A 20,060-nucleotide genomic window follows, 5' to 3' on the forward strand; every position below is an offset into this window, starting at 1 on the left:
GAGCCTCCGTGGGTTTTTTGGCTGTTGGATCCCAACCTGGGGGAATCGGGGCTGGTTGTGGACCTGAGGATGAGGCGCAGCCTTGCAGTGGTTCGGGATGGACAAAGCTGTGAGTGGTGAGGGTGCTCCCCAAAACTGCCCCAGTAAGGTGCCCAGGTGTCCCCCAGCAGTCCCAGGGCACAGACCCCAGTCCCCACAGCCCGTCATGGCACCAAAAGCCCCAAACCACGTGGGCCGGTGGGGTTGGGGCGGGGGTTTCATCCAGCTCCAGACTCACACATCCCCCTTGCTCCAAGCCCCCGGGCACCGGTGCCTCCCCAGCCTGGCTGCACCACTTCTGAGCCACCTCCCCACTCCAGAGCCCCAGGTTCTGTGCAAAGCCACCTCTTGCAGATGGAAATTTCTCTTTCCAATTCCTTCATCTGCTTATGGGGACGTGGGGTGACTTCCCCATAGTTAATAAGGCTTATGGATGTGTTCCTGCCAAAGGTTAGCGTGGCTGTGAAGAGCCCGATCATCAGGAGCCGGCTGCAGGAGCACAAACACAGCCGAGCGGTGACACTGGGCGAATTTCGGAAAGGTCAGGTATCATCTAAATGAGAGGAGATGAGAAACTTCAGCCAAATGCTTCTTAGAACTGCCTGAGCACAGGGCTTGGGGGGTGCTCAGATGGGCTCCATTATCTTTTGCCTGTCAGTGCCTGGGGTTCATTTTTGCCCTCTCGATACCAACGTGGGATTTAGCGCACACGCCGCTGGTCTCGGTCTCTGCCAACACAAATTGGTGTCGATGGGGCTCGTTCAGGAGCGAACAGAAGCAATGACTTGCAGTTAACCAGCATCACTTAAATCAGTGCAAAGTGGTTAAATTGGTGTAAATTGGCTGCTGGAGGCTTTTTTGTTGCCTCTCTTAGTGCTACCCAGCACTACGTGGTGGGCATCCGGCACGGGGATGCTTTGGGGATTTCTGCTTCGGTAAGAAGTGCAGAAACACTTTGGGAAGAAGCTGAAATTTTTCATTCTGGGACATTCAAAATAGGATATTTCTCTCTGGGGCACTCAGGCAGCTCCCCTGGTACCACTTTTAAGTGAATTGTTTTGACTTCTTTTTTAATGGAAGTTTTTTTTTTTTAATAAAAATTGACTGATTTTAAAGAAATAGGAAGGTAAATGAGCCCTAAAATGATGTCTATTGGTGGCAAAAAAAAAGAAAAAAAAACCACACACAACCTTTCCCACTGATCTGTAGCAACAGTTTTTATAGTTTTCCCTTTCACATACTCTCCAGTCCCTGGGAAAACTTGCTTTTTTTTGAGTAGACACCAGTCAAATGAAGCAGCTCAGCTGAGCCTGCCTTGCTCCTCTAGCTGGGCACCACCTGCGGGATGCCAACAGGGTCATGAGCTGGGGGCTCACTGACACAGAAGAAATGCAAAACAGCAGAGAGAGGAGAGCTTCGTGCCTGCCCCAACCAATCTCTGACAGCCCAGGAGGAATTGGGATGATTTCAGTTTGGTTTTTGCATTATTCCTATTCCATTTAGCTAAATAAATAGAGGCTGGGTTTAAGCTAATTTAATCATGTGCGTGCAGCCAACTTGCACAGTCGGAAGCAGATCATAATTTTTATTGAACTGGTGCAGTCCGAGTTTCTGGAGGAACGGTCTGCCGCGAGACGCATTGTCAGAAGGCTTCCTGCCCTTTTCAACAGGGATGGTAACGAACGGCTTAATAGGCAGAAATAAGAAACACACACAAAAGAAGAAGAAGAAGAAAGGTAGTAACGTGGCTTGTTTTCAAGGAGACACCCGGACTTACAGTACAGTCGCTTCTGTCCTGTGCTGGCCATTAGGAGACTTGCTGGGTCTGAATGCATCTGGCGTTTAATGGGATTTGTCCATAAAGGATCACAGTACAACAGCAGCTAGTTATTTAAATGGCAATAACGTGAAAACAGGTATTCACTAAATATTTGAGATTCGGTGGAGAGTCTCCTTGGCTTATAACCAAGCCGAATCCAGATGGGCTGGGGACACCTGTCCAGTTGCCTACCCTCAGCGATGCCCACCCTGCTCAGAGCGACATGCCACTTTTACCACTTGCAGCAGCGACCAACTGCCTTTACTTTCAGAACTGCCCTGCTCGTAGGAGATGCAGAACCACCCCTGAAAGCCACCCAGAAGCAGGGACGTAGCAGGGACACGAGATCTGCCCTGCGGTGCGGGGCAGGAGCTGTACGGAGCCACTGGTGTGGGCTGCGATAATCCGGCGGTGGCAGCTTGATTCCTTGCCATGCCGTTACTCACGTTTGTTTACTGCAGGAAATTCATCTTTTCAGCTCATGCTGGGGATTAATTAATGGTTATGGCTTCTGTGACCCTGTGATTAACTCATTTTCACATAATTGCTTGAAGACAAAACGATGTATTAGTAGCATTCCTCCCTCCCCATCCCCGCTTGCCATGGCCTCGGGAGGGACCCAGCAGTCAATAAGAATTTGGTTTTTCTTCCATTTTTTTTTGCCTTTCCCTTCTTTTATTTTGCACATCCCTTATAGATCCAGAAGAAGAAAGTCAGTGAGAACTGGGGTTGAGAGCATGTCCCAGCAGAACCCCATTGACTTTTGGGCTCCATGACAAATACCGACAAAATTTCGAAGGTTTGCCATCTGGAGGTCATCTTGGAAGGGCTTGGCTTTGCCCTAAGACTGCTGCAACCTGGAGCAAACCTCTGCAGCCTCCTGATGCGAAGGGATCTGGTGGTCCCCCCGGCTCGTTGGCCTCCAAGACAGATTGCCCAGAGAAGGATGAGGATGAGCATTCCTCCTTCATCACCAGGCAGCGCCTTGGCCATGCAGGGCTGGGGTGGGGAAGGCTGGCTGTGCAAGAGAAGGCAAGACAGGGATGCAGAGGTGGGCAGGATTCATCCCACTCTGCGCTGGCTTCCTGACCCCTGGGACTCCTTCCTGAAAGGAGGAAATCAGGGCAGCCCCAGCAGCAATCCCCGTACCCATCCCGCACAACTTATGAAGTCTCACCTAACCAGGGATAATCGGGATGGAAAGCGAGGCTGGAGATCCGCCACAACCCCGCCTGGGGCCAAGCCACCTTGCCCCTGGGTCAGGTTGGTTCTCAGCATCACAAGGGGTGCTGAGCATTGCTCCTTGCCTAACCCGATCTCCTGCTGGGCAGGCACCTCGCCTGGTACCGCTCCCTCCCCTACAATCGGAAATCACCGTGGTAGAGCACAAGGCTGACACAAATTACAAGCACTCAGCAGGCAGCCAGCAGCTCCGCTGGGCTTCTCTCTTCCCACGCCCTTCATCTATTTTTTTTTTTTCAGAGAGTCCTCAAGCAACGCAAGCCCTCCTTTCAAAGCTGGGAAACTCGAAACGGGGACACCAGGAGATGCCCCTGCTCGTCCCCAAGTGCTCTGCTCCGTCCAGTGTGGGACAGCTGGGGCAGGACAGGGGACAGTGACATTTTGTCCATGGGGATGGGATGGAGGCATCCATCCGACGTAGACATGGAGAATGTGGCCATGGGGACCACGGTGCTGGGCCCAGGTTATTGTACCAGGGAGGTGCAGGGCTTGGCAGACTGCAGGGAAGGACCCCAAAGTGAGGTCCTGCCTTGGGGCCCACCTTCAAGTAGGGAAATGAGATTAAATGAGCTAGAGAGACTTATCTCCTTCCTCTGATGGAAGAGAGGGACGCTGGAAGGATGGTTTCCATCACACACCCATCCTGCGTGGGCCCAGCAGGAGTGAGAATAAAGTTTAAATCAAGCAATTATTTCCTTAATTTCTCTTCAGCTTCAAATGGCTTGAATTGCCAGAGGGTTTTTTGGTTTTGGTGGTTGTTTTTTTTTTTTTTTTCTGTTCCTTTTTCATCCTATTCTTCCTCTCCCTCTTTACTGGTTCTAATTGTGTCATTAGTAATTAATGACTTTGGAGGGAGACATTTTCTTTTTAATTAAATGAAGAAAAGAGGAAAGCTGCAGCGACGCACACAGTGTTCCACCTCTTGGCACGGGCAGGGCTTTCCTGAAGCAGTTTTTTCTCCATTCCATCAGGTGGGGAAGGGGCTGGGACCAGCCCGGGGCCATTTTCTGTGCCAGCACAACCCGCGTTGGAGAGGTCGTCCTCATCCAGGCGGGCAGCTCTGCTGTGCTGTGGTTGAAGTGAGCTGGGGGTAAATTCAGCTCCAAGAGGGATGCACTCTGAGAGCGAATTCACGCCGAAACCACAGGCTGGGTGGTGCAAAACCTGCTCCCGACGCGGTTCGTCCTCCAAGGAGACCTCAGAGAAGACTTCAGGCTCTCTTGGTCCCTCCGAACTGACAAGCTTTGTGGAAGCTCATCCCACTGCTGCCCTGGAAGATGAAGCAATAGCAAAGCGCATACTGGACGCCAGCGATACTCCGATGTCCCCGCTGCTGGTTTGGGAACCCTCTCCCAGAGACGTCCCTGCCTCGGGGACCAGAGCATCGCTTGTCGGTGCATTTCCAGCAGGCTCAACCCCTCGGCGTCCCAGCCCCTGCTCCGTGCTGCAGCAGGGATCCTCTCTGCTTCCCAGCACCGGGAAGGATGCTCAGGGAGAAGCACGTCCCAAAAGGCAATTACTCCTCCTGACGATGCTCGCTGCTCTGTCCAAGCCGAAGCAGCGCTCCATTTGTCATCGTTTGTGAGAGCAGCGAGGGGGGAGGCCACCACCGAACGCGGACTGATTGCTTGGATGCTGGCCGGGCTGGGCAGGCAGCCTGGGCTCTGGGAAATGGCAAATTATTCCTGCACAGGGGAGTCGTGCGCCGGGATCCCGGCCACCCACCTCCGCCTCCAGCCACTCCCGAGCCACTGGGAGGACTGGGCTACTCCCAGGGCTGCCTGGAGGAGCACTGGGGGGACACGGGGCAGGTTTTGGGGGAGGACAACAGCCAAACACCTTCACTGCAGCTCTGGTGATGCTTCCCAATTTACTTTCATTAAAAGCAGTGAAGGAGCATTGGGGATTTGGGAGAATAAAAGGAGGAAGCCCCCAGTCTGCAGATGTGGCTCTGTGCAGGACACGGCGAGGTGCAGCGGGAAGGAGAGGAATTGGCCCCCAATTAGCAGCTGATGTCCAGGCAACAGCTCTGGGGGCTCCTGCAAGCAGCTTGGAGCAGGCACCTGCCCAACAGTCAGAGGGATTAAGGGAAAAACGTAAAAAGAACCTTCAAAACCTAGCAAAAAGTTCAGTCCCACGCCAGGAAAACCCAAAGGAAGGAGCACAAAAGAGTGCAGGGCATTTTCTAGGGCCATTACCCGAGGTTCACAGCCCCTCTCAGCAGCGCCGTGCAGCTCCAGCTGCCTTCTTGGAAAAGCTCCACGACAAGAAAGGAGGGCAGTGAGAAGGAAAATGTCAGTGGGTAACGGGGACAGAGAGCATGTTTTGTCAGGGAGCAGAGGTTGGAGATGTTGTTGGTACCAGCAGGGAGCTCACAGAGCTGGCGTGGACCATGGGTACTGCACCAGCCTCTGAGCTCGGAGGGGAGCAGCGCTGAATTTTCGCCTTTCCTGCTGGTTATAGGCTAGAAGGAGAGCTTTGGGGGTTACGAGGCGATTTCCTGCGGGTTAGGGCTGGGAGAAGGGATGAGGAGCCCAGTGGTGAGGGACCAAGAGGCACAGCGGGGAGGAGGAGGAGGGCAGGCTGGAGGTGGCTTCGGGCAGCCTGATCTAGCAAGAGGCATCCCTGCACTTGGAAATAGATGTCCTTTAAGGTCCCTTCCAACCCAAGCCATTTGGTGATCCTAAGAGGAGCCTGGGGTGGTGGGGAACAAGTTTTGTGCCCTTGCTGGCATTATCTTGTGGCCCCAGGCCGCACCTCGCTGGCTCCTCTTTGGGACCACCAGATTTTCTCCTCCCTCTCACCCCCCTCCACCTCTGCTGCCTCTTTTGCCCCGTTTTCAGTTCTGCGAGTGGCTGGGATCCTTGCATTAGCTGCAGCTTGGAGAAAGTAATCAAGCTATTTCTAGGCAGAGAACTAATTTAATGCATGGATGACTTTAGCTCAAAAGAAGAAATAAGGACAATCAGGCATCCTAAGGGAGCAGAATAATAGGGTAATTTGCACAAGATGAGGAGTAAGGGGGAAAAAAAAAAGGACCGCTACTTCTTTTGAATAATCTTCTTTATAAATCTTTTTTCCCCTTTTTGCTAGTCACCGGTGGTGGATTTCCAGGGCTCAGCACCAGCAGTGACGTGGTTTGGTGCTTCCATGGCGCGAGACTTCCAAGCGCCTGCAAGGAAGGAAGGGAAGGGAAGGCAGGGAACGGTCCAAACGCTTCCTTCTGGTGGTGAAACTGATGTTTGGAGCTGTCTGATGAGGTGGGAAAACAAACAAACATCAGTGTGAAAATCAGTTGGAGGTGAAAAAACGAAGCTTTCCCCTCCAAAGGTGTGGAAACAGGGAGGGTCCCACTTTACCAAAGGGCTCTGTGACATATTTTCCCCTTCCCTTTACAAGAAAAATGTGACTTAAAGCAACATTTTCTCGTGGGAAGTTTCCGTTTTGAGGAATCTCATCACCGCATTCCCCTGCCCTCCTGAATCCCTGCCTGGCTCCAGCCACATTGCACTGATGATGTGTGGGGGGGGGGCGAAACAACCACAAACACAACAAGTAGGTCAGAGCACCATTTGTCAGCTCTTTTGCACCGGGTGGAGTGAGTGGAGCCAGCAGCTTAATGGATGGAGCTCACTTGTGAAATTACCCGGCACAGAAACATGTGTACCTGCGGGGCACGGAGCCTTGGTCACACAGAGGGGAGCTGTGATCCCGTCACCAGCGAGGAACCGCAGAGCAGAGCCTGCTTCTCTCCTCCTGTTTTCCTCCCCGGGGCGAGCTCTCAGGGTATATTCTCAGACACACTTTCCCGGGAGCCGACCGAATCTTCCAAGCCTCTGCTGGAGGCCGACTGCCAGCCCAGGGATGCTCTCCCTAGGTCCAGGCCACCTCTATTCAGCCAGGAGAAATGCGTCGGGGGCTGATACTTTGTTAGTTAGGTAATTTCTTGGCCTTTTACTAAATGAAATTGGATGGGGGAAGGAGTGCATATGGGGGAGCAGCTTTACTCTGTGCAAAGAAAAAGCCTCCATAAATCATCTCCCGCAGCGTGCCGTCCTTATAAACCTCTCCCCGGTGTTGGCAAAAGCTCCCGAGGCGGCATGTGGCTCATGGTGATGATAAATAAATCCCTTGGTGTTCCCAGGAGATTGGGGTCTCCTCCTCCCCCCGGTGAAGCCCCCACTAAGGGCTGTCCCCAGCTCAGGGCAGCGATCCCAGCCCGGCTCCGGTCTGCGGCTCTGGGGTCCCACACCCGATGTGAGGAGCACCTGCAGAGCCCGAGGATGGGGAACTGGCGGTGCTGGGGGCTCATCGTGGCTGCACGAGGGTGCTGAGGTGAGCAGAGCACCAAAAACTCTGGGTCTGGGCAGGCTGGCCAAAAGCCCCATGGACGGGAAGGGAGAGCACTGGGAACGAAACGTAGCATCTTATTAGTAAAGGCCATCTGAGCCTCTAATTAAAATTTGCCTAATGACCTGGCTCCTTCGTCATTTTCACTATCAGAGACATTAATTTAAAGTGACGGGTGCTTAGGCAAAGACAAAATTAATTTCTCCTTTTAAAAAAAATTAAAGGGGCAGAGCCCGTGTTCGGTGACGTCCCGCAGGAGGAGCTGCTGCGAGCTCGTCCTGGTGAGGATGGGAGGAGGGAGAGGAAGGAGCCGTGCATCGCAGATGTTCTTCACCCTTCATCCCCATCCAAAAGGGGCCCAGATGATGGGACAACACTTCCACAGGCTTTGGTGAGGTGCACTATCCGGGAACGGGATGTCCTGCGGCATGCACAGACCCCAGTGATCAAGTCTGAGTAGTCCTTAAAGGGGAAAAAAGTCCCCCAGCCCTACTCGTACTGTCCAACTGCAGACAGGACAGGATATTTTCCAGCTGTATTTTTTCATGCAAGTTCTTCGCAAAGCAAAGCCACTGCCCCATCCCAGAGCCAGCTGCCCCCCTCTCCTCTTTACCACTGGTCTCCACGACTCCATTTGAAATGCTCACAGTACCCAACAAATTCCACCTCCACCCCTCAGGTCATCCAGGGCCTCCTACAGCTTGACCTAAACAGGGCAGAGGAATAAATCCAGAACGCAACATCCCATCTCGCAGCAGTCCCCATTGACTGTCCCCAGGCTGAGGTCCCCAGGGAGGTGGACGCCACGTGTCCCCATGTCCTCGCACCACCAGCCCCGTCCGTGCCCACCCGTGCCCATCTGCAGGTCCATCTGCCACCACGGTGCATGCAACAAAGGTCTCTGAAGATCTCGTCCCTTGGTTGCATCCCTGCCTGTACCTGGACAGCGGTGCTGAGCTGCTCCCCGTCCGCCTCCTGCCCCTCGCAGCTGGGGATTCTCACACCGCAATATTCCTCTTCGTTAAAGCAGAGGCTCTGGTGGATTTAGCGTTCGGCGTCTGTAGTCCATGCCTCATCATTCATGCCACATTGATTCTCAATTCCAGCCCTGTAGGTTATTTAATTGGGCAGATATCCCTTCAATTTTCTCCTCCAGCGATATTATTGATGGCTGAAGTCTATCCATTTCTTTGCACAGGGCTCCGAAAGGAGCCTGTTAACAATTATAACAATAGTCAAACACTTTGCTTTCAATTGTACTTCACAGCCCCAAATCTCAAACAATCCATTAAGCCCATCTTGGAAGCATTCATTGGCCTGGGTCCGGCCCCGAGATGGCTGGCACATCCCTTCTGGCTGCAGCCATCGCTGCTCCCTCTCCGTTCCCCTTGGCCACGTGCGTGCAGAGCCAGCCAGGACCCCGTGGAAACGTCCCAGCAGGAGCTGGCAGCATGGACATTGTCCGATAGGACAAGTGCACACATAAATCACAACATTGATGCTGCAACTACTGGGCCATGGCCAGAGGCAGTGAAGGGAAGCAGGAACATGTCCCAGATGAAGGCAGCAGGGACGCGGGATGCTCTGCCTGCCTGCCTTCCCCTCCAGCTCCTCGCAGACTGACGGAGTGTGGCATAGGAAGAATTTTTCCTGAGCATCCTCTACCCCCAGGCTGTGGCAATCCTCTGGGGTGGGACAAAGCCAGGCTCAAATCCCCCCAGATTCCCAGCCCCCTCCTGCTCCTGGATGGAGACAGATTAAGGCTTATGGGTAGGAGAAGCTTCTACCAGGAGAAACTGCTGCTGCTGGAGCAACTCTGCTCCCCCCCCCCCAGCTTCCCACAGAACGACCCCGAACCCAAAGTAGGGGGGCAAAAATTTCATTTCAAGCCCTAACCTTTTTCCTTAATTTTTGATGGACGCGGTCTTGACCTTTACGCTATCTGAAAAAGAATGTTTTACTGCTGCATAAAAGCTGAAATTATGTGAATTAATTAAATCTAAATATTATATTGGATATTTGATGCATGGGGAGGAATAGCTGGGAACATTTCGGCCATGCCACTGCTGACACTTGAGTCCCCCTCCCAGGTGCAGGTCTCCCACCCAGTAGCTCCGGGTAGGACCTTTGTCTCCAAAACCCTGGAGACATCAACGTCTGAGATGGAGAGCCTGGAAGACCCCAGCAAATGCGGCCACCGGGTGCAATTCCCCGTTTCATTCATGCTTTTGCTCCTTCTCTCTGCAGTTCCCTGCGGAGATCAGAAGCTCCACGGCTCCCGGCCCTCCTGCACCGTGCTTGCACCCGGGCTCCACGCACAAACCCAACAGCAAAAACACACAGAGCTGCTGAGAACACTCCTTGCTCTGCAGCTAATTACTGTGGGGCTGCTGGCCGCGCATCGTCTCGATAATTACCCGCAGGTCACAGCAGTGCCTCTCGCCATATGAAAGCCGCACCAGTAATTTCATGTTTCAAATCAACTCCAGGAGCACCCGGCGAGTCGCGCAGCGTAGGAGAAGAGAGCGCAATACGTATAATTAAACACAGTGGGGATGGCTTAATGAGTGCCGAGAGGAGCTGAGCAGAGGTGGCCGGCCCATTCGGCCACCCCGAAGGGTTCCCTTTTCCCGTGGGGCTTTAAGGAGTGAATGAGGGTTTTTTTTTGGGTGCAGCACCGAGGAGAAAGCTGCCACCACTTGCACGCCAGGGGGACTAATGGAGGTGATGCTCCTAATTGCCAGCATCTTTGGGGACACATCCGAGACCAAGTGCTGATGAATAAATACAGCATCATCGTCCTCACGCTGCGTCCGTCCCTGCAAGAGGTCCCCAAAGCCGAGGACATCAGCGAGGAGGAGGAGGAGGAAGGGGAGCAGTGACTGCAGTCACCTCGAGGTGGCTCAGGACGGAGGTGTTTGTGCAGGGACCGCAGCGGGAGAAGCTCGTACGCCATCTGCTCCTGTGTGCCCTGCATCCAGCGAGCCGGCGTGCTGCTCTTTCCGATGTGCTAAAAATACTCCCTTAAAAAAAATAAAAAAAAGAACAAAAAAGGAGACAGGAAAATGAGAAGAGTATAAACAAAGCCTCCATGGAGACCAGAGACCTCCCCGAGCACTTCCCACCGCATCAACCCCCCTTTTCTCATTTGCTCCCTCTCTGCCTCATGTTTTAGGGCAGAAATGTGCTATTTGTGGTCTGCTACAGCTCTGGGAGCAGTGCACACACACACAGCCTGTCTGCACTGTTATTTATGGAGCATTCAGGGATGGGAATTTATCTGTAGATGGGACCTCCCCACGGAGGGATAGGTTCAGCAGCAAGCCCAGCCCCACCGTGGGAGCTCAGCCCATGGCCTCCTCCATCCCCTCCTGGTCCCTGCCTCCCCCTGGTATCCTCCAACAAGCCTCCACCTTCCGGCAGTGGTCCCAAAACCAGAATGATTTATCCTCAAGTGCCACCAAAGGTCCCTGCTGGTGGGGAAGCCGATCACGCCCCGCTCGGAGGAGGCACAGAACAGCTCCGAGCTGTGGCGATTCCCCTTCCCTGGGCTGGGAGCAGGGAGGGAGATAGGAAAGGGAAGGGGAAAGAAGAAAAAAAGCTCTTTCTGGGGAAATTAAATTGGACTTCAGATTTACAGGGTCTTCATTTTGTTCTGGTGATAATGAATTAAGCTCTTGCTGGCAGTTATATTGCTGCAGAAATAAGTACCGGTTAAAAGCACTTTTGGAAACTATGACTTTCATTTTAAAGCTGCCACAATTTACATTTAATCCATTCATTAATTCATTTATTTATGCTGCTCAGGTACCAACCCCACGTCTCTTTGCTTCCCCAGGATTCACCGTTCTCAACCACGGCCACGCAGACTCGAGGCAGGGGCAGGACACACTTCCCTGTGGGTGTCTGGGCTCAGCCCCACACCTTGCCCCCAGGAGACCTCACGTGGGAGGTCTTGGCAAACCCTCCCCTTCCTGGGGCTGACGACAGCCCTGCCCACGGCAGGGGGCTGGAACTAGATGGTCTGTGAGGTCCCTTCCACCCAAACCCTTCCATGAGTCTACGACATGCAGAAGATGCATGGTGGGCTCAGTGCCCCAACAGCCCCACAGAAACCCCCCCCGTCTATGAGGTCTCCTAGTGTCACCTTGGCTCACAAGTTCCAGAAGATGGACTTTTGCCTTTGCACGGCAGGAGGACAGCCACAGTGACCACGTGCTCATGGTCTGACACGGAGCCAGCCCGTGCCAGGGATGTGCATCCATGGCCATGGAGCACATGGGGCTGGGGGATCTAGACCAGAGTTCCCCTTTAGTTATAGAGCCAGGCAGCCAAACTCCAACCACCCTCGGGGACAGACATGTCTATGAAGCCTTGAGATCTGCCCATGGGCAGTGTCCCCCTGGGGGTGGCTGTTCCCTCGGCCCCGTTCCTTGGAAGGACCGAGCATTGAACAGGAACCAAGAGCTGGAGGTGACCGGCCCCTTACCTGATTAACCAGGGAGGTGGGAAACGCTGGGGCTTGCAATAATTTTACCTCTGCTAGGTGTCCCCAGCTTGCATGACTGAGTACAGCCCCCACCGCCCTTCTCACGCTCACCTCCTCACCTTGCACAGCCCCTCACTGCCCAGCTGCTTGGCATCTTCCTCCAGCCGAGCTCCTCTGATAAAGGTTTCTGCTCCACACCACGTGTGCATGGAGGGTCGTGCCGGCCAAGTCAGGCTTTCAGGAACATAACCAGACCCTTTTATCACCAAGAAAATGTACCACCTCGCCTTGCAAAGGCGGAGCAGGGAGACCTGGACTGCAGCAGCACATTGCAAGGATTTTCTCCCAGCCTGGGAGCTCATGGACCTGCTGTTGGGGAACGGGTCTCACCCCTGGGTCTCACTGGATGGACAAAGCCAGCAGCAGCGTGCTCAGAGCTTGGTGAAGGACACATCGCCAGCTGCCAGCACCTGTGGTCCAGGGCTCTGCAAAACGGCCTCGGGATGGGGGTTTTGCACCCAGAGCTTTGGGGAGGTTTATATTTATTCATAAGCATCTCTTATCTCACTGCAGCTGCTGATGCCTACACGCATAGCGGCTCTGTAATTCCTCCTTTGTCTGAGAGCAACCCGGCCAGCACACTCCATCGCTGCAGAACCTGCCCATGGCGAAGGACGCAGAGGAGACAAAGAGCAGACTGGCTCAGAAAATGTGCCCACAGAGCCGCTTCCTGAGGCTGCAGGTCCAGTAAATCCCCCGTCCCCTACGGCACAGGCAAGAAGCACTTCTGCAAGACGTGAGCTCAGCTCCAAGGACACTTGGGGCTGCAGTACCTGGTCTATTTTGGCAGTCCTGGTCCCACCTGGCACGGCTTTGTGGCTGTCTGCTCCTCGGCAAGGAGCTCGCTGCAGTCGTCGGCTCCATCGGAGCCACCAGCGATGGGATCCCGAGAGCTCCTGTAATTTATATGGCAGTTTTCATTACTTCCCTTCTCCAAAGACTTGTTCAATAAATTACCAGTTTATGAATTCCAAAGTGCTCTGTGCGGCCCTGAACAAAAGGGAAGGGGAAAAAAATAGAGCCCAGCCCAGCTCTAATGGCAGAGCTTTTCATCCTGGAAAGAACGCTATTACTGCAATGATGTCCCCTTTCCCCCAAGTGGATAACTCTGCTTTCATGAGCTGGAGGGTAACGACACTGAGCACCCAGAAGTACCCAGGGTCACCACATGGGAGCCTCTCAGTGCCCAAAATCCACACGGACATTGCACAGGGACTTTCCTCAAAGAGCTGAGCCACCCAAGAGACATGGAAGGGGGAAGGAAGGTCTTCAGAACTGGTTAAGCAGGGAGAAAAATTCCTCTTTCTTGGCACTTTGGTCAAGCCATAAAGCTTTGGACCTCCCCTGGGCTGGATTTCCCTTATCAATGTTATTACTGACCATCGCCGTATCCTCCCTCCAGCTGTCAGTATAGAGGGTATCCCTCCTATCAGCCCCCGTGGTGCAGGGATTGGGACCCTTAAACCACAGCATCTGAGAAGGGGAGGTGGGAGTAGGGAGAGGAGATGAAGAAGCAGGGACTGGTGCACTCATCAAAGACCACAAATGGCCAGAGAGGAACAGCGACGGGGTGGGAAAGCTGCTGGCTGGCAGAGAGGGAGGCTGGCAGGGCGGAGATGTTTTGCTGGAGGTGCTAAGATGTGACTTTGGCTGCTCTGCTCTTTTTTATCTTCCAGCCCTGATCCTTCCCCACGTCCAGGGGCAATGCCCGGCTGGGCTCAGGCACAGCAGCATGGGCGGGAAGCTCCATGGGTGGACACCACTGATGCTGCCTCCCGTGAGCATCTCCCCCATGCACGGTGGAAAGGAGAGGGGAGGAAAGGAGGGTGAGAGCTGGGCACTACAGCCCCTGCAGCGCTGCCTCCGGAGCCTTTCCTCTCTGCAGGGCAGCAAACATGGGGGAAAAAATCAATCGATAACCACCACCCACTGTGTCTCCATCTGTCATTGATTTATGGCCCTGCTGAAAAGCCTTGTTGTCCACAATTATTGGGCAGTCAGCTCCTATTTGCCATGATTTCATCAGCCCTCCTTTCCGCCCAGCCTCCCCAGCAGACCGCATCCCGCAACGCTGCAGGGGCTCCCGGCGTGTTCGGTGGCTGGTCCCAGCCATGCCCAGACCCATGGTGGGATGCGATAAGGCTCAGGTGGGACTCTCTGAGGGCCTTGGATGGCAGCAGGGATGTGGGCATCTCAACGAGCAGCACGGGGGGAAAGAGCAGTCAGGTGGACTGCAGGTAAAGCCAACCAGAAAATTACATTTTGCCCTGAGCGGCTGAAAATTCAGCTTTATCTTGTGAGAAACCAAAAGCTGAGCACAAGAAGATTTCCTTTCTAGCCTTCCTGAAAACCTTCCCAGCTCGATTTTGCTCTTTTGGCCATTTCTACCGTATGTCATTCTGACCCGGGAGGTTAAATTGATCCAGTCAACCAAACCTGGTGAGAGCAGGAGGCTGCTGGAGCAGCTCCCTCAGACACGTGTTTCATTATATCAGCGCTTTCTTGGGGGAAGAAAGGTTGCGTCGGGAAATAATCGAGTGTCCTGAGCATCAGCAAAGTGGCTGCATCTGCAAAGTCCAAACCTCATCCACCTGTGCTGGAGCTGGGGCAGCTCTGTCGGATCGAGGAGCGCTGCCTGATTCCAGCCCGGTGTCCAGGAGGTGCCCGCTGGCCTCCTGCCCACCCCTGGGGACACCCAGGGGGTAAGGGAAGACCCCAAATGGGTATGAGAAGGGGAGAAGATGGTCACCAGGCTGGGGATGTTACCAGGCTTCCTCCTTGTAGGAAACACTGGGAATAAGAGGACCGAGCTGTAATACCTTCATGGGGGGTATGTCCCCTTGAGGAGATGGAGCAGCAATCTCTTTTAGGGCACTTCTGTCATGTGGACATAACTCTGGGGAGCCTGGAAGGCAAATGCTGCTGGCAGCAGACCGCCAGACAAAGCTGGATGTGAAAGCTGGCAGGTTTATGCTCACCTGAAGCTGTGAGACAACGACTAGGCTTAGTTTTGGTAAGAAATGGAGATATTATGGAAGCTCTGATTGCAGAAATCCGCCCCGAATTGAATACTTTGACCTAAATCAACTCGTGGGTAAGTGAATGAACAAATGAAAATAAGCCTGCGACTCCAGGATCCTCATTTCGAGCAAAGCGCACATGGAGAAACAAAGGAATTGGTTAGGGAAGTCAGCACAGACACAAATACGCAGGACATCTGGAATGGCATCGGGTCAAAAGGCGTTAGAGCTGCAAGAAATCCTGAGCGGGAGGAGGAGAAACTGAAAATAAAGGCTTGTGGAGAGGAGCCTGCAAGGTAACGGGCTGAGCAGTCACTTGAAGGAAGGTGTTAGGAAGAAGCAGAGACCCTGCCCAGGTTGCAAGGTGCAAGTCCCAGAATTAAGGTTGTGGAGGTCACAAAGTTCCCAACAAAGTGGAAGTTGCACCAAGGCAGGCAGAGGGAGAACTAACTTACAAGAAGGGATTGAAACCAATAGCTAGTTACAGAGCCCCAGCACCTTTCTGGCTTCAAGACAGAAAGAACAAGGGTTGTTATTTGAGGAGAATAGGGAAAAGATTAAAGCATAACTCAGGGCACAGCCCAGCACTGCCTGACCTCAGTTTTCAACCAGGGTGAGGTTGCCCGTGGAGGTAAGAGCCGTTTGAGGACGTGAAACGGGGCAGCAGGAGCCAGGAGCCAGCGATTCCCCGGGGTGGGGAAGGACAGGCACAAGGGAGAGCGTCTCTGCTCGCAATTATTTTTATTACATCAAGACAAAGTATTATTGGTTTGGAGTACAGCACATGTGGGGGCTGTATTTAAATAGGAGATACAAACCCATTAATCTGATCTCGTAGAGGATGAGGTTTCACGGCAGATTCAGACGGCAGGGCTAATTGAAAGTAAGTAAATAACTGCACAAGGGTTTAACGAGGGGAGATCATGCCAGACTAAGTGGATTACCACAGCCCCTTTGTCTGCAGGATCAACTGCTCGCATCCACCCCGACAGCACTGAGGGACCTGGAGCTGGAGGCTACAGGAACATACAGAAGAAACGTGGCACGGGCTACGGCAGAAAAGGCAGAGAGGCAGAAAGGGCAAGGCAAAAAAGATGAGAAGCTGCAGCACCTCGATGTCAGACGCATCTCAAAGATGCTTTCAGAACATCTGCAGACGGGAACCACCCCATGACCACAGCGGCACCAGAGGACAACTGCCTCCACACAAAAAGCCTCCATTTATTTGATCACTAAAACGAGATTCTCTTAATCTGCCTGAGGCATACAGCGCGGCCGAGCCCGCTGAGCGCTTTTAACACAGCCCTCGTCCCCCAGGTGAGATCGGCTGTGAAATAGTTAGATGGGATATTGCACTGCTAGACTTGAGTACCCGAGAAGTGGACTGAAATTGTAGCATACCGGCGCGAGGTGCAAGGCCAGGTACTTAGATTTAAAATATTCTTCCCTGCATTTTTGCCAGTCCCTCAGAAAGAGGGCTGGATTGATGAAAGGAGGATTACGAGACAACGGCACCATATGGCTGTGAATGAGACTAATGCAGCCTCATCCACAGAGGGGAGAAGCACATCCCACATGTAGGATAAGGATTAATGCTGCTATACGGAGCAGACAACCTGGGATCCAGTCATCTGCGTTCAGGAGAGGAGGGAGCCTGTGCTGGCAAAGCAAAAGCCAGGAGGGAATATCACTGCCAGCTATAAATACATCAGGGTCTAAATACACAGAAGGGAGAAAAGCTGTTGAAGCCAGGAGACAATGTTGGCACGGGGACAAATGGGCAGAAGCTGGCTGTGAAGAAGTGTTGGAGAAAACGTCCTGCTGCTCCCAGGGCCCAGCTTTGGCATCACGATCCCAGACTTACCTGTGGAGCCGGCCCAGGAAGGCGGCTGGGAGGTGCCGTGTGTGGGACAGCAAAGGATCATAAAAGGGTGACCTGGGCTCCCAGCCCAAGTCCAGCAGACAAGCTGCCGTGCACACTCATCCCTCCAGCCCCTAACGTTCCTAATGCGATCACGAGGGTGAACCCAGCATTTCCTCGACCAGAAAGAGCAGGGACTGTTCTCAGAGCTGGGCGCTCCTGGCTCAGAGCACCAGCTCCTCCTTCCCCTCCTGCTCCCTCCTCGCAGCCTGTCTGGGACCTCCAATTTCCTTGCGCCTGCTCCAAGCAGACTCCCACGGGGCCCTGCACCAGAATGGATTTCACGGCCTAAAAAAGCTGTCTGTGGAGCAGCCAAAGCTGTCCCAAGCACCCAGAAATGCTGAGCAGCTTTGGATGCTGCTCCACGCCCCGCGCTAGCCAGCAGTGGAGGCTGCCAGGGAGCAGCAGAAGCAGGGTGCAGGCTGGCGAATGAGTCCGGGGGGTTCCTCCCCCACGTGGGCTCATCCTAGGAAGGTTTCCTGGCAGAGACCAGTGCCTGTTGTGCCTCCATCAGCCAGAGCAAGGGGACTCCAGGAATTATGAATGAGACACAGGCTGGTGTCAGGGGACGGGGAGAGCCTGAGGGATCCGTGCTCTGCAGAAATCGGTTACGGCTCTGCCCTGTGGGCTTGTCTTTTTGCTGTCTTAGCCTTTGCTTACCCCTTCTCCACGTTCAAAGGCACCAACAACGTTCAGTGAAGCTCTGAACTTTCAAGCTGGCTTTCTCCCACGGGTCTGATGGGCTGCCAAGGTCCCCTCACTCACCCACGTGCACCCACCCTCTGCCTCCCCACGGAGCACCCAGCTCCTGTCCCGCTTTCGGCTGGAGGAGCTCCTGCGCCGCTTGCAGCCCTGTGCCTGCAGGCTCGCGCCGAGCTTTGGGGCAGGGGTGCAGCTTTGTGAAATTCAGCATCTGCCTGGCTCCCAGCCCGCCTCGGCAGCATCGCCATCGCCATGGAAACCCGGCGGGGGGAGACGGGTTGCTTGGCAACAACCCCCCCCGGCTGGACCACGCCGCTGACCCCAGGTACAGCATCCTTGCAGGGGGCTTGGTGCTTGCAGCGATGCACCCCCGGGATGGGGATGCAGTGGGGAGGGTGGGAGAGCATCCCGGCCCTCGGGAAGGGGTGGTGTAAGGGGCAGCCGTAGTGGCATCTCCGCAGGGATGCTCCAACCACCTGGGAGCATCCCTTCCTGGGCCTGGGAGCAGCTCCTGTGCTCCGTGGGGAGGGGTTTGCATCAATGCACAGCCAGGTCATAACTTCAACGCCCCCCTAAAATGACTCTGCTGATGCTCCAGGCTCTGCCTGCATCCTGGATGGCCAGAGACAAGGCATGCTTGGAAATCCTCGCTGAGCAAAAGCATGTTTCATCAGCCCCAGCACTCCACGTGCACTGCCAGTCCTCGTGGTGGGGAGAACTGGAGCAACCCCAAATGCCGTGCTGCAGCACGGAGCAGGAGGAGAGGGGAAGCACCACGGACTTGGAACGGGAAAGGCTGCTTGGAACTGGATGCAGTGGGGGCATGAGCAGGAATGCTGCCTGTGTGACCCTGGGCATCCGAGCACTCCCAAATTCACACTTGCAGAGACCTCGGCTTTTGTTCCCCTTGTACCTTTTGCAGTGTGGACCGAGAGGTGATGGAAAAGCCACAGAGGCTGTTGTCTGCCACCTCCTTCCCTGATCCCAAAAGTACAGCCCTCCTGCCTCCAGTCCACGTGTTCACCAGGCACAGGAAAGTTTTCGGTGAGAAGTCGCAAGGCTCTGGATTAAGCAAGCAGTGAGCAACTCCATCAAACTGGTAATGAAAGTCCCCGCAAGATGCATATCTTTCAGCACCCGGTCTAATCTCAACCAGATGAACCGCAAAAAGGAGAAGTTAGCATTTGCAAAAAAGCAGTCTGAGGAACCAGACCATCTGAGATTGCCAAGAGAACAGATAAAAGCAGTCATTACAGCCTGCCAGTGCGGGTGATAAAAACAAAGATACGGCTAGCAGCTAGAGATGCACACACGGAAAGCCACCTGCAGCCCCTAGCAGAGGCTTTGCAACGGGTGCGGATCGCATCACACAAAGTTAGATGACAGCCAGGGATGTTGTCCCAAGTAGGACAGAAAGTAATTTTGCATGAACATGCACAAAAGGCACAGGGTGTACAGTGCATGCAGCTGGGGAACTCAGCAACGTCAACTCCGAGGCCCTTCTGGCTCCGGTACAAAGCAAAAGAATGCAGATAAATAAAAAAGGATGTGATAAAGCATGCATAACTCTTACTAGGGTCAGCAGAAACTCAAAGAAATGCAGAGCTGACAAAGTGGGCTCAAGCAAAAACATCTCAGAACAGAATACGGAAAGAAAAAGAGACGCTGTCATCACAAGCAATGGGGACAAAAGGCATGGATAAATGCTGGTGAGATCAGGCACAGGAGGGTTTGATATGGCAATAAACGTGCCAGCACAGCCAAAGCCCCGTGTCAGCAAGTTTCTGAAACCCTGGAGTGGACTAAAATCCTGATGGCAGCAGGGAGTCTATAAACATCCCACAGCAGAGGAAAATAAGAGGCTTCCTCCTGATTTTGGAGGCAGGGCACGCCTAAAGAAATCACCCGAACAAGCAGCAAGTTGGTTGCTATTGCATGCCACGGGCCTGCGAGCGCTTCCAAGCCCCATAGGAAGAGGAGGAATCAGTGGTGGGCAGCTCGTCCCACCTCCACCCTTCCCTGGGGGGAAGAAGGGGACATGGCCCCCCATCCTCACCCCACAGCTCTGTCCTTGCAGGATGGCCAGCATCGCCCTGGATGTGCCCACAGATGCACAAGCAGGGATTGTCTCTTCCCAGGAAGCATCCCGGATAAATCTCATGATTTTTCCTCACCAAGCGTGGCACAGCCAAACCTCACACACTGCCAGGTGAGAGCAGACCACGGGTTCGGTGCAGAAACTCTTGGAGCAGAGGCCTCTGAAGCAATTGGAGGAAGGACCGAGGCAGAACAGGCAAACGGCGCACTCTAACTGCAGTGCATTACAGAGGGACTGATTCAGAGAAAGCAATCAGGATGAATTGCACAACCCCGGGACAGGCTCCCCCGGCTGAGAGACGCCGGAACAAGGGGAAAAAA

The 20,060-nt window shown here is 53.9% G+C and overlaps 1 long non-coding RNA gene across 1 annotated transcript in view; it reads right to left on the minus strand.

The window, feature by feature from the left end:
• Positions 1-421: 421 nt before the first annotated feature.
• LOC308180998 overlaps positions 422-20,060 on the minus strand; it is a 244,292-nt gene continuing 224,653 nt past the window's right edge. Inside the window, exons 2-3 of the long non-coding RNA XR_013941270.1 lie at positions 6,768-10,473; positions 422-6,352 (exon numbers count right to left, since the gene is read on the minus strand). This is a non-coding gene — a long non-coding RNA (uncharacterized lncRNA). The remainder of the gene's footprint in view (positions 6,353-6,767; positions 10,474-20,060) is intronic.

Source organism: Anser brachyrhynchus, assembly GCF_964034855.1.
Source record: "Anser brachyrhynchus genome assembly, chromosome: 20".
Classification (NCBI taxonomy): domain Eukaryota; kingdom Metazoa; phylum Chordata; class Aves; order Anseriformes; family Anatidae; genus Anser; species Anser brachyrhynchus.